The 12,482-nt window shown below is 44.8% G+C and overlaps 2 long non-coding RNA genes across 2 annotated transcripts; one reads left to right on the plus strand and one right to left on the minus strand.

Moving 5' to 3' along the window:
• The first annotated feature begins 3,519 nt into the window (after positions 1-3,519).
• On the plus strand, positions 3,520-6,016 carry LOC128324553 (uncharacterized). The gene is made up of 2 exons (XR_008306932.1): positions 3,520-3,916; positions 5,042-6,016. It is a non-coding gene; the product is annotated as an uncharacterized LOC128324553 (long non-coding RNA).
• A 1,529-nt stretch (positions 6,017-7,545) lies between these two features.
• On the minus strand, positions 7,546-11,422 carry LOC128324185 (uncharacterized). The gene is made up of 3 exons (XR_008306716.1): positions 11,053-11,422; positions 9,798-9,861; positions 7,546-8,834 (listed from the first exon to the last, which is right to left on the minus strand). It is a non-coding gene; the product is annotated as an uncharacterized LOC128324185 (long non-coding RNA).
• Between the last annotated feature and the right edge of the window lie 1,060 nt (positions 11,423-12,482).

Below are 12,482 nucleotides of genomic sequence, written 5' to 3' on the forward strand. Positions count from 1 at the left end.
TTACATAGAGTACTGTATTACAAAGATCCAACTCGTTTCGAGCTGCTCCAACTCTTTTTCAAGACTGCTGAAATATGAACAGAAGCACAGGCATTATAATGGAGGAACTTCCAGTTGCGCTCGCTCTCTCTCTCTCTCTCTCTCTCTCTCTCTCTCTCTCTCTCTCACTCACACACACACACACACACACACACACACACACACACACACACACACAATTTTATTTCATTTCATTATTTAAAAAATCTGGCTACAAATATACCATATTCATATTACCCACATTTAGTTTCTTAGTATTAAGAAATTGCAAGAGATCCTTAACCTAATGCTGAACAAACAATTTCTCAAGAACTAAACAATGATTGTGCATTTAAAAAACCTGTTATTTTAAAATGAATTATCCCTTCTGGGAAAAAGCTAAATAAGTTTAAATGTACTTATTTCCTCCTTTATTTTACTCTGGTTTCTCTGGAACCTTCATCTACAGTAAGTTCAAAGTGTGTTGTGTTTTGAACACACACACACACACACACACACACACACACTCCCTTAAAACAAGAGCTTTCTTCAGTGAAAAACGATATATGTCTGCAAACAAGTAGGGGTTTGAGGACAGTCAAATAATTGCCAGTCAGTGGTAACATGATTTGATGGTTTCTGTTTCTTTCTAGTCCCAATGGCATGAACCCAGCTTGAGGCCTAAATACGTGGGTGCTTCCTTGCCCCTGCCCCCCGCCCCCGCCACTGACTAACCCCAATTATCCATGGTCTGTCTTCTCCCGAGGGCAGCGTGTACTGAAGCATTTAGATCTGCGGCCCTAGCATGATAGATAAAAACAGTAGGGAGAGGCGAATGCACGCCTTAATTTTTCTAAGGGATTTTGATCAGATTGTGCATCCAGAAAAACCACATTACAAGCACAATCACATGTTCTCCATTAGAAACTGCTGGTTGTGTTAAGAACAAAATGTTGAAAATGGAAGGCAAATGGGTCAGAAAAAGAAAAGCCTTTATTGGCCCAGAGCACTCCAAATCCATCTTTTGTGTAGGCTTCCAGTGCCTGGAGCCAGGCCCTGGTCACACTTAAACTTTTCATTAGATTCTCTTGAAATAATAATGGTTTTATTTATTTGCATAGGTAGGTACTGGGTAATTGGGAACTGAAGAATTCACTCACGATGGCTAATCCACCCCAGCCCAATGGTTTAGTCTGATGCCCTATGCACTCTATTAGTCCCACACAATTCAATGTTTCATACAACTTGCTTTGGATTGCTGAGTAGCTGCAAACTTACACTTCCTTTGCAGTAAATCACATAGAGTATCATGGGGCCTTGCTTCATGGACAGGACTGGGGCTGCACGGTACAGGTAGCTTTGGTTTGATGGGGGCCTCAGTGTCTATATTGAACTCCGTAACACTTTCTACTAAAATACCATTCATGGGCTAAAGGGTTGTGAGGTTTGAGAAGTGCTGAATCCTGTTTTCCTTCCTGCTCACTAGATTTTCCTTTAGTGAAATTCCTCGACCTTTTCAGCTGGACTTTGCAAAAGCATTTCAGTGGAAATTAAACCAGGGGGGTAATTGCTCCAAGAGGTACTAGAACCTGATAGATGCTGATCTAGTGAAATGGAGGTGGGGAGTCTTTTATGGGACCTAATCATGACAAGGTGCAATGATGGCTACTATAGCATAGATCGCTATTTTTTTAAAAAAAATTCTTAAAAAAATAAATATTATAGAGGATTGGTACACAAGTATATCAACGGTTATTAGTTATGATAGTTAAAATAAAAACCTCTGTGTTCAGAAAGGTTATTAACTCTAGTGAAAACAGAGCCATCTCCACAATACCTTGCTTATGAATTTATCAGGGCCATCTGCCATGGAAAGATCAATACAGCTGGAGAACTTGCTACAGTAGATTGATGGACCTTTGGTATGATCCAGGAATACACCCCCCCCCCTTATAAATACTTGATTAGGGCCAGCAAACACCTTAGTATTCGTATTCATACTGGCCACAGTGTCTGGGGATATTTGATTCTAGTCCTGATAGCCAATGTTGTGCAACCCTGTTCTGGAATAACAGCAAAGATATTGAGCCCATCTGTTTTATCCTGAGATGGCCCTTTGGAGAAATACTGTAGCTCAGTGGTTAAGTAGAACACATGCTTTGCACTAGAACAGGGGTTCTCAACCTTAGGTTCCTGGATGTTGTTGGACTACAACTCCTATCATCCCCAGTCAAAGGCCATTGTGGCTAGGGAGATGATAGGAGTTGCAGTCCAACAACATCTGGTAAACCAAGGTTGAGAACACCAGCACTAGAATGTTCTGGGTTCAGTCCATGATAGGATTGGGAAATACCTCTATCTGAAACTTGGGGAGCTGCTGCCAGTCCGCATAGAGAATTTTGACACAGTTGGACCGATTCAGTATAAGGCATCTTGATATATTTAGAGCTGAATGTGGCTTTAATGCATCTCTCCCCACACCGGGGAGCTGGGGTAATGCACTCACACTCACTATGCCATTGTAGGAATGATCCAAAAACCTTTGGTTTAAGATGAGGGTTAAGATGCTTTACATTTTCATTCTTGCTCTAAAAAGAATGGAAATTGCTATTTCCATGGAAGGCACATGCGGAAATCTTAGCTTCAGCGTCATATAAGCAGTAAAGACGTTGTATATGGTATATGATGATGGCTTTAGAAATGAGGCTTCATGCACCCACACTTTGCCTTGATCATACTTTGCCTTGATGCATCACTCAGAAATTCAACAGGGGCATATCTAGAAAGTTTTAGGGAAACAAATAACTTCTAGATATGCTTGGATACATCCCTCCCCAGCCCAGTGCCCAACTGGGTCCAAGGTAAAGTGTGGGTGCATGAAGCCTCATTTCTAAAGCCTCTATCTATCTATCTATCTATCTATCTATCTATCTATCTATCTATCTATCTATCTATCTATCTATTACGTACTTACATTTATAAACCACCCCATCCGGGGGTGGAGCCACCATTGGGTGAACGGGTTCAAAGAACCTGGGCCACCACCAATCAGGGGCCCTGAGTGTGGATTCAAATGTGGGGGGCATTATTTTGATCTCAAATGGGTCTGCACAATCCCTTTTTGAGCCGAAATGGGCCTGCACTGCATTGAAGCACAGCCGGAGTGATTCTCCCTGCCTTAAAGGCAGGGAGAGCAGCTCCTGGGCTCACTGCCCACACATCAGGGCTGATCGATCTCCCTCCCAAATGGGGCTGCGCTCCCCATTTAGGAGAGAGATCGGCCTGCGCTCCTTTAAGGTAACGAGAGTCACTCCAGCCCATGCTGCCCAACACAGTGCAGGCCACTCTCCCTTCCAAACGGGGCCGCGTGGCCCCATTTGGGAAGGAGACCACGTCCCCCGCTTCTGATGTCAGACGCGAGGGTGTGGCTAGCTGGTCCCCTGCGTCTGACATCAGACACAGCGGGCAGGGCCAGGGGGCTGCGGCATCCACACACAGGCCACCACCAGCCTCTCTACGCTGTTGGCCCCATCCAAAAGCTCTTTATACCAGACTGTATAAAGTCTTTACAGCTTATATGTCTCAGACGTTAAGAGCATGAGTGAAAATGTAAAGCATTTTAATTCTCATCTCAAACGGAAGGTTTTTGGATTACTGAATTACAAGGCATTTAAAAAAATGAAAATAAGATTAGACACTATGGGGAAGAGCTTACTCAAACCACAAGGCAGAACTGCCTGATACTGAACACCAAAAACTTTGTACAACCTTCAACTAAGATAAAGTCATACTCCTACCACCTGAAAAAATACAGTAATGAAATTAATGGATTCAGTAACAGTGACAGTATGATCCCACCTCATTATTCAGCAGTGAATAAGGACACGACAAGAAGCAGGTAATTTAAATCTGTACTTCATTATTTCTTTTTCTTAAAACACACACACACTTTAAAATAACAATTGCTTTAACAACCATGTCCAAAACTACAGATCATTTCCCCAGAAATTCCCCATAAACCTCACAGTTTTCCTGCTTGATTTAATTTCCTTCTGGATGGTATTATCAGCAAAATAGTGGTAGGCCTTAAGCCAATCTGACTGAAGTAGTAGGCCTTAACCCTCTGAATTGTGCCTTCTTACCATACATATTGACTCATACTCTGCTTTATGAGCCCCCTAGAGAACAAAAGCCCTCCAATCTTGAAACCCCAAGTTTTTTAAGGGATGGAAACCTACAAATGTGGATTAAGGCATAGGCAGAAGAGTCATCTGCCTATGGCAGCAAAATTTGAAGAGCGGCAGTAGCTGCAGGAGGTGGGCAGAGGAGCTCCCCCCCCCCTTTACTTGAAGAAGAAGAAGAAAGAAAAAAGTCGCAGTGGCTGCAGTAGATATGGAGAGGGGTGACCTGGCGAGGGGAAAGTTTCCCCTTTTGCCCCCTAAAGTTCGGCAGTGGCAACTGGCTGCAGGGAGGGTGGAGTGTGAGGAGGGGAGAGTGACTGTTTTCTGCCTCATGAAAAGCCCGCTGATGCTATGTGGGCAGCGGCGAGCTCCTCCCTCCTTCCCGTAGTCCAGACTGCTATGGATAACAGAGCCCCTGTGTGCAGTCAGGCACTAGAGAGGAGGGAGGAGCTCACTGCTGCCCACATAGCGTCAGCAGACTTTTCACAAGGCAAGAAACAGGTACTCTCCCCTCCTCGCCCCCCACCCTCCCTGGGGCAAAAGAGGAAACTTTCCTCTTGCTTGGTCACCCCTCCCTGCAGTTACTGCCGCTGCAGCAGTTCCTCTTTCTTTCTTTCTTTCTTTCTTTCTTTCTTTCTTTCTTTCTTTCTTTCTTTCTTTCTTTCTTTCCTCCTCCTCCTCCTCAGGGGGGCGGGAGCTCCCCTGCCCCCCTCCCCCAGCTACTGCCACCACACTTTTTTTTTTAGGGGTGGCTAAAACCCTTTTTGCCTATGGGCAGCTTCCACCCCTGGAAACCTATATGAACTCTTATGTCTTCTTCTTTTTCTCCCTCCTTCACTCAGGACATGGGCCTTGAGCAGCAGCCCTCCCCCCACCTTTTGGGGGCCTGTTCTCTGGCTCCAGACTTGACTACTGCAATGAGCTCTATGTGGGGCTGCCTTTGCATGTAGTCCAGAAACTGCAGTTGGTCCAGAATGCGGCAGCCAGGTTGGTCTCTGGGTCATCTTGGAGAAACCATATCACTCTTGTGTTGAAAGAACTACACTGATTGCTGATAAGTTTCCAGGCAAAATACCAGGTCTTGGTTATAATCTTTAAAGTCCTAAACAGCTTGGGCCCTGGGCAGTGTTCTAATTTTTTTCCATCTATGTGCAGAATTAGATTTGTTCTGGGTGGCAGTATCAAGGCAGTGTGTGCACACATACATTCAGGGTGGGGCCTTCCTGATCCAACCTGAGCGGGATCTAAAATTAACTGAGCGGACATCAAAAAATGTGTGAGTGCATGCACATGCTCACACATTAGAGGAAACACTGGCCCTGGGTATTTAAGAGAACATCTTCTTTGCTATGAACCACACTGACCATTGAGATCATCAGGAAGGTTCCTCTGCAGTTGTCACCAGCTCCTCTGATTGCTACTCGGGGATGGACGTTCTCCATTGCTGCCCCGAGGCTTTGGAATAAGAGCCTGCTCCCTGTTGAAATAAGAGCCTCCTCATCTCTTTCTTACAACTTTTTAAAAAGGCAGCCAAGATGCATTTGTTCACCCAGGCTTTTAATTAGATACTGTTTTAATTGTTGATTATTTTTAATAGTTTTAATGTTTAAAGTTTTAAATTGTTCTAATGTTTTAACCTTTCTACTTAAAAAAAATTGTTTTGTTGTAAACCACCCAGGAACTTGTGTTTTGGGCGGTATAAAATATGTTAATTAATTAATTAACTAACACAGTAGAGTTCTGAGGAGCCGATATGAGCTTTTCCGGCCTTGGCGCTTCTTCCTCTTTTAATAAAGTTATGGCATGTTTTAATGATATGTATTAGTGGCTGTCTCTTTTCCTTCCATCTAGAAAGTAGTATATTTTAAAAGTTGTACACAAGTGACATAGCCTCTGAGCATAGACAGAATAGATTTCTTCCCTATCAGGTTAATGGCTCATAGGATAATGGCTTACTCAGTCTCTTTGAAATTAAAAGAACACCAGGCATTCCTTAGCATTCTTTTAATTTCAGTAGGGTAACTCTGAGTAATGTTCCTCATGATGTCGGTCACTGAGGCGGGTCTCACGATCCGTGAGACCTGCTTTCGCTGAAACTGCGGGGAGAGCTGACCAGGCAGGGAGCCCTGGGCGGCCGGATTGGCCACCCACACGATTGCCGGCTCCATGATGGAGCCGGTGGGGGCTGGGGGGAGCAGGGGCCACACGGCCTGTGAGTGCACAGGGCATACTGGGGAGACCCCCGGAGCCGGGAGATGGCTTTTTGCCTCCCGGTCGGGGGTTTACTTGCGAGTAGCTGTGGTGTGGAGCTGCACTGTGGCTACTCACGAGCAGATAGCCCGGGTTAGCCACTCAAGAGCCACTGGGCTTGCCTGCGGGCCTGGTGGTTGTTACGATTAACAAAAATCGGGCTAGGCTCTCCTAGCCCAATTTTTGTTAATTGTGAGAATAGCCCCACTATCTCTTTCTTGCTGTATTCTCTACAAAGGAGGAGATGATGGATTACTGGCACTTTTGTTTTAAATATACTAACAGATATTATGCCATGTGGGATGTTTGGCTAATGTCAGATTCTTTGAGAACCATCTGTTTGCTGGGTAGAGTACTGGTGGGTATACCTAACACGATTTTACATTGTTTTCTACTCACATTTTAAAAAGGACCTTTCAATTATTATATTCTTTCCCAACACCATTTTCCAGGGATTGTTTAATACTTCCCTCATTATATGGAAGCAAGCCCCACTGACTTTAATGGAGCTTGCTTCCTTCTAGGTGTGCACATAGAACTTCAGGTTCAGTTATCAAAATGCAGCTGTAAATGGCATGTGTACTCCAGCCCAGCATCCTCTTTCTCACAGTGCTCAGCTACATGCTTCCAAAAAGCTCCAGAGATGTGAAGCAAGGAAATCCCAGAAACCATTCCCACCCAGTGCCAACAAACTATTATTGAAGTATAAACAGGGAGGTTCTACATAGATCAAAACCACCTGTGAATATGGAGACTTCATTTCTTAAATATGGCCAAGTGAAGTTTCCAGTTTGGCTCTGATGTAGAACCACCATGTTCAAGAGCAGTCTACACTGGTATGATGGTTTCTTGGCGCTGGGTGGGAATGGTTTTTAGGATTACCTTGAGGTTCCTCCTTCATAACTTCTGTCATGGGGTCCTTGGTCCCAATCCTATATATTTTTACTCAGAAGTAAACCACAGATATATTTATATAACGGGGTTTCCCCCTTCTATGTTTTGCTGTGGAGCTGGAAGGAAGGCGGGGGGGGGGGGAAGAGAACCTTTATCCTTGCCTAGAATCTCTGCTGGTCCTGATTCCTACGTGTGTTTACTTAGAAGTAAGCTCCAGTGGACTTAATGGACATACTTCCTAGTAATTTGTTCAAAGCTTTGCTGAGGGCCTCTGCTTCCCCGCTTTGGTGGGGGGAGAGAAAGTGGGCAGAGGGAGAAAACAAATGCCCATGGAAGGAAAGGGAGTGGGAGTAATGCTTGTTTAACTATACAAGTGCCAGAGTGCTCATAGAATGTTCTTATCAGGCACCTATGTTCAGAACCAGGAAGTAACTTGCTAGAAATTGCCAGGATTTGCCCTTCCCAGCTTTGACTTCAGAATTGTCTGTGGGCAGACTTAGTTATGCTCTTAGCTCACTTCCCCTTAGTTATGGGGATTTTGAACAGTAATTACTCAAAAATCACTAGACTGATGTTTTTCAAACAAGCAAAAGGCACCAGTCCCTTATGGACCTGAATTTGAGGGGAATGCTAAAAAGACATCCGACATTTTAAAATATACATTATCTGTGGTGAGAAACGGTCGCCAAAACTTTGAAACCTCTTTTTAGAAATTAAAAACTTAAACTGTTGTAGTTCAGCCATTTTGCAACAGATTTGCACCAAATTTGGAGGGGTGGTGTCGCCTAGGTTATGTTATGTGTGCACGATTTCAGAGGGATTGTGTGTGTGTGGGGGGATACTTTTGACTTTATAATAAGCAATAGAATATTCAAGGCTTATAATGGTGGAATGTTGAAAAACTCATCTTGACTATACCGCAACTGTGCTGCCAGTATAAATATCTCAGCTCAGAAGCCCCTCAGCCATGTTCACCAAATGACTAACTCCATTTGGATTCCACTTTCATTTAAAAAGCAAAATACTTAGGCAGGGAAAGCCGAGCAGAGGATTGCAGATGCAAACTAAGCTTCTCCGCCTTCTGCAGTCTACCGCGCTCGCTAGCAAAATGCACGCTGCCCGCATTTTATTCCAAGCATAGCCGTGTGCCAGTCAGAAGCCGTGTAACGTGCTATCTAGACGTTCAAGGTGTGCGCGCGCGTGCGCACGTGAGCTCTGGGAGAGAGAACTGGAACCAGGGAAAGGAAAAAGCTGAACTTTGAAAGAGCACCGCCATGGGACTCTGATTAAGAAGGTGCTTCGTGAAGTACTGGCAAAACAGAGGCCTCGGGTCTGCTTCTCCCCCTGTCCTTTTCCAGGGTAAGATTGAAGAGGCTGATGTGAAAGATCCCAGGCTTTTACAATGGGCTTCCTCTCTCCGCCCGCCTTTTGCTTCGCCGGTGACAGAAGTCCTTGAAATTCACCGCGCTTGAGCACCTTCCTTCTTTTTCGCTTGAAACACAAGAAGAGGGGAGAGCGAGACAAAAAGATTACGACTAGAGAAAAACAACGGGAAACCACTCCCTCTGTGTGTGTGTGTGTGTGTGTGTGTGTGTGGCGCGCGGGGGAGCTCTGTGACGTAGTATTTGGGTGTCTGGCAGTGACCGACAATGCAACATTGCAACAGCAATTCGTGCTGATCAATGGGATGCGGATTGGGTAGCACTTCATGTTCATGGGCCGAAAAGGAACCATTGAAATGCCACGTAAGAAACATGCTGCCGGTCTAGTCGAGTCTCTGGCGTGCTTTTAGCCGACCAAGGCGATTCATACCTCAATCCAATGCACGTTTACTCGGTAGTAAGCCCTACTAGGTTCAATGGGGCTCGCTTACTCCTAGGAAAGTGGGCGTATAGGATTTCTGCCGAAGACAGGTACATACACTGAAGAGCAGTGCATATTAGCTAGGGAGTGGGCCCAGTCATTTTAAATACCTGGCCTGGATAAAGAGATGCTAAAATAAGTGTTTACACAGTGCCATCTTCAGGAAAGCTTTCCCTGGGCACAGCTCCACTCAGGATCATAGCGGTTCGTTCAGTCGATCAGATCGATTCATGCTTGTATAGTGCACTTATTAGGAGGTGCGTTATTAATGCTTGCATTGGACTTGCGAACATTTGTGTAGGCCTGCAGTCCTATGTACTTCTGCCTGGACACAGCAAACCCCAAGGAACACAGTGGGTCTTACTTTCGAGTAAACATCTTGCAGGGCTTCACACTCCACATCGGATAACTGCTTGTACTTAGTTTATTCCCCCCCTGCTTCCCTTTTATATGATTCATTGTATATCATTCAAGTTACTAATAGTCTGGAAAAGAGAACCTTGTACAGATGTTCAACTTCACAGAAGTAGTCGCAACTTCCCCCTCCCCTCCCCTCAGTTCCATTTCCTTTTAGTTAAAAGCCACACTTACCTGGCAGTGAGTCCTGTTGAACTCTGTGACTTACACCAAAGACGCATAGGATCGGGCTGCATAACTGGAAAAAAACCAACAACGTCAAGATGTCTCCCGAGTAAAGTGCTTCTAAGGTTTACTACAAGACTACTTTAGTTTTCAAAACCGTGTCATTTCAAATATTCCTTCACACACAGGGCTGTAGACAGAGAAAAAATTTGAAAAACAGGTCCCAACACTTGGGGGGGGGGAAGGAAAAATGTGCTTGGGGGAATTCAGTAAAATGCGGGGAGGACTCCTAAAATGCTTAGGAGGGATCTGCTCCCCTGCCTTTAGAATAGGGGTGCACAACTTGGGTCCTCCTTCAGCTGTTGGACTACAATTCCATATTTCGACTATTTGACACTGTGGTTGGGAATGATGAGAGCTGTAGTCCACAACCAACTGGAGGGCCGTTGTGTGCAGCCCTGCTTTAGAACGATGTTTTATTTTGTTGAAATCCACTTTCCGTGCCTTTTGAAGGAAGTGCAAATATGTATCTATATTTTTTAAAAATGCGAGAATTTGCATATGGCTTTATTTATGAAGCGCATGAACAGGTGGCATTCTCCCCAGTACTGCATGTGCTTTTTCTGTTTCATATACTTTATCTACACATACTGTTTAACACTTTACCGAGATTCTTCAAGAACATTTACAGGTTTGGAATGCATGTTTTATTATTTTATATGCCTACCAAATTTACACATGCAAATTAGGGGGGAAAGACGGGCTGCTCTGAGTAACTTAACTGTAGACACGTCAGCTTAACCTATGGCAAGATGAACTAATTTCTACAGGTTATAATCGGATCTAGTAATTCTCCCTAGGAGGTCAATGCGATAATTTCTGTTGCATCGGTGTTCAGATGTACACTGAACTCTTCGTCCTGAACTCGCTTGAAGTATTCAGTATAACTGGCAAGTCTCCAAACTCCTGGGCCACCAGAAATTGAGTCTACTCTCCCAAGTCAGCTTTTAGAGCACTGACCAACACGAACTTCACCCAGGGCATATTTGAACACCGGAGAGTTCCAAGCTACAGCAAAGCATGCCGGCGCGCCTCTCTTAAAGCGACAATTGCCCCTTGCAACGTTCCACCTGCCTCTTCTTGTCTCTTGATTAAACATTTGGCCTTCGGGAACTGTCGCCAGTAAGCCTCTAGGAACCAGAGTACACAACCAGTATCCATACATCCCCGCCAAGCTCGCGCAACTTTGAAAGGAGTTATTAACCTGCTCTCTATCTGAATCGTCTGCAACGCACGACACTGAATTTGTCGGGAAGCATCTGCGTGCAAACAACCTAGAAAATTGGCTTTCTGTTTACTCCCGCCATAAACACACATCTGCCATTTTACCAGACTCCTAGGAAAGTGGCGCGCTCGGTATCGCCTAGTGTAATAGGGCGGCCTAAGGGCGCCATCTTACCCTTCCTTTGGCACCCAGCAATAATAACCCCTTTTATGGCGCCTGCGTTCCAATGTTTACGCATGTCACACACTGCTCCTCCCAACACCTGCCTAAGCCCCCTGCCTTCTCCAACGCACATGTGCGTGATCCTCTATTTAATCCCCTTCCCGGCTTGATGTATTGAATGCATCAAGCGGCGAAAAATAGCCCCTTCAACTCTGCCCTACTTGGCTCTTCTCGCTGCCTTAGAAGGACTCTGCCATTCGGAGTGCAAAGCGGCTCGCCCTCTTAATATATTTCATCTGCTGGAGTCTTCCCCTGAGCTTAGATAAAGCCTTGATCATCTACGCTGGGACCTGAAAATAAATCTCGAGAGGTGGGATTAGATGCACGTTCTCCTCCTATTTCCCCATGTGTTTATTGGAACCCAGCTGCCTTTCTTTGGGGAGGGCAGGATCTGCCTCGGTAGTAGCCCCGTTCTTTTCGGTGTCCCTCCCCGGAGCATAACTGAGGTTAGGGCAAGGTATTGTTGCTCAGAGAATACAGGAACTGATTGGGATAGAGGAACCGTAGTAATAGCTGCCAGTTACTGGGCTTGTTGTAAAGGCAGGTTTTAAGAGGGACGAAATTTGTAGGTTTTTCAATGAAAGTCAACACAAATGTCATTGATTTAGGAAGACATCCCCAACAAGACCCACAAAACCCTCAGCTTGCCTGTGGGGGGAGTTAGTTTTGCCCGGTAATGTGTGCCCTGATTTATTCATATACAGATCGGCAGTCTTAAAATCCTGGCTTGATTCTCGCCCCCAGAGGCAGCTTAAGTCAACAGCATGCGCTTTGCCTTAAGAAGTGATGGATTTTCCTATACGCAGTCCCCCGTCTTAGGGTTAAAAACAGCAATTAGTGCTCGCAATTAGCTCGATGTAACCCATCAGTCAACAAAATCTTAAATGCAGAACCTGAAGTGGACGGAGCTTTTCAAAATATTCAGAATGATGGAGGTGAAATGCTGGGTTAAGGAGGTTACTGAAACACAAATACTTCAAAATCAAATGAAAATTAGCCTTGTGTGATGGCTGCTCTTAAGAATCCAGCCAAAATAATTAGCTCCCCCCCCGCCCCCAGTTTTGTTTGTACATAGTAAGGATGTCTTGGGTGGTTTGTATCAAATGCCCCAATGGAGAAATAACCATACATTCTAAAAAGTTCATGATCATCTTAAAGGGAATCATGGGCCCATTTTGAAAGCAGAG

Source organism: Hemicordylus capensis, chromosome 4 (genome assembly GCF_027244095.1).
Source record: "Hemicordylus capensis ecotype Gifberg chromosome 4, rHemCap1.1.pri, whole genome shotgun sequence".
Classification (NCBI taxonomy): Eukaryota; Metazoa; Chordata; class Lepidosauria; order Squamata; family Cordylidae; genus Hemicordylus; species Hemicordylus capensis.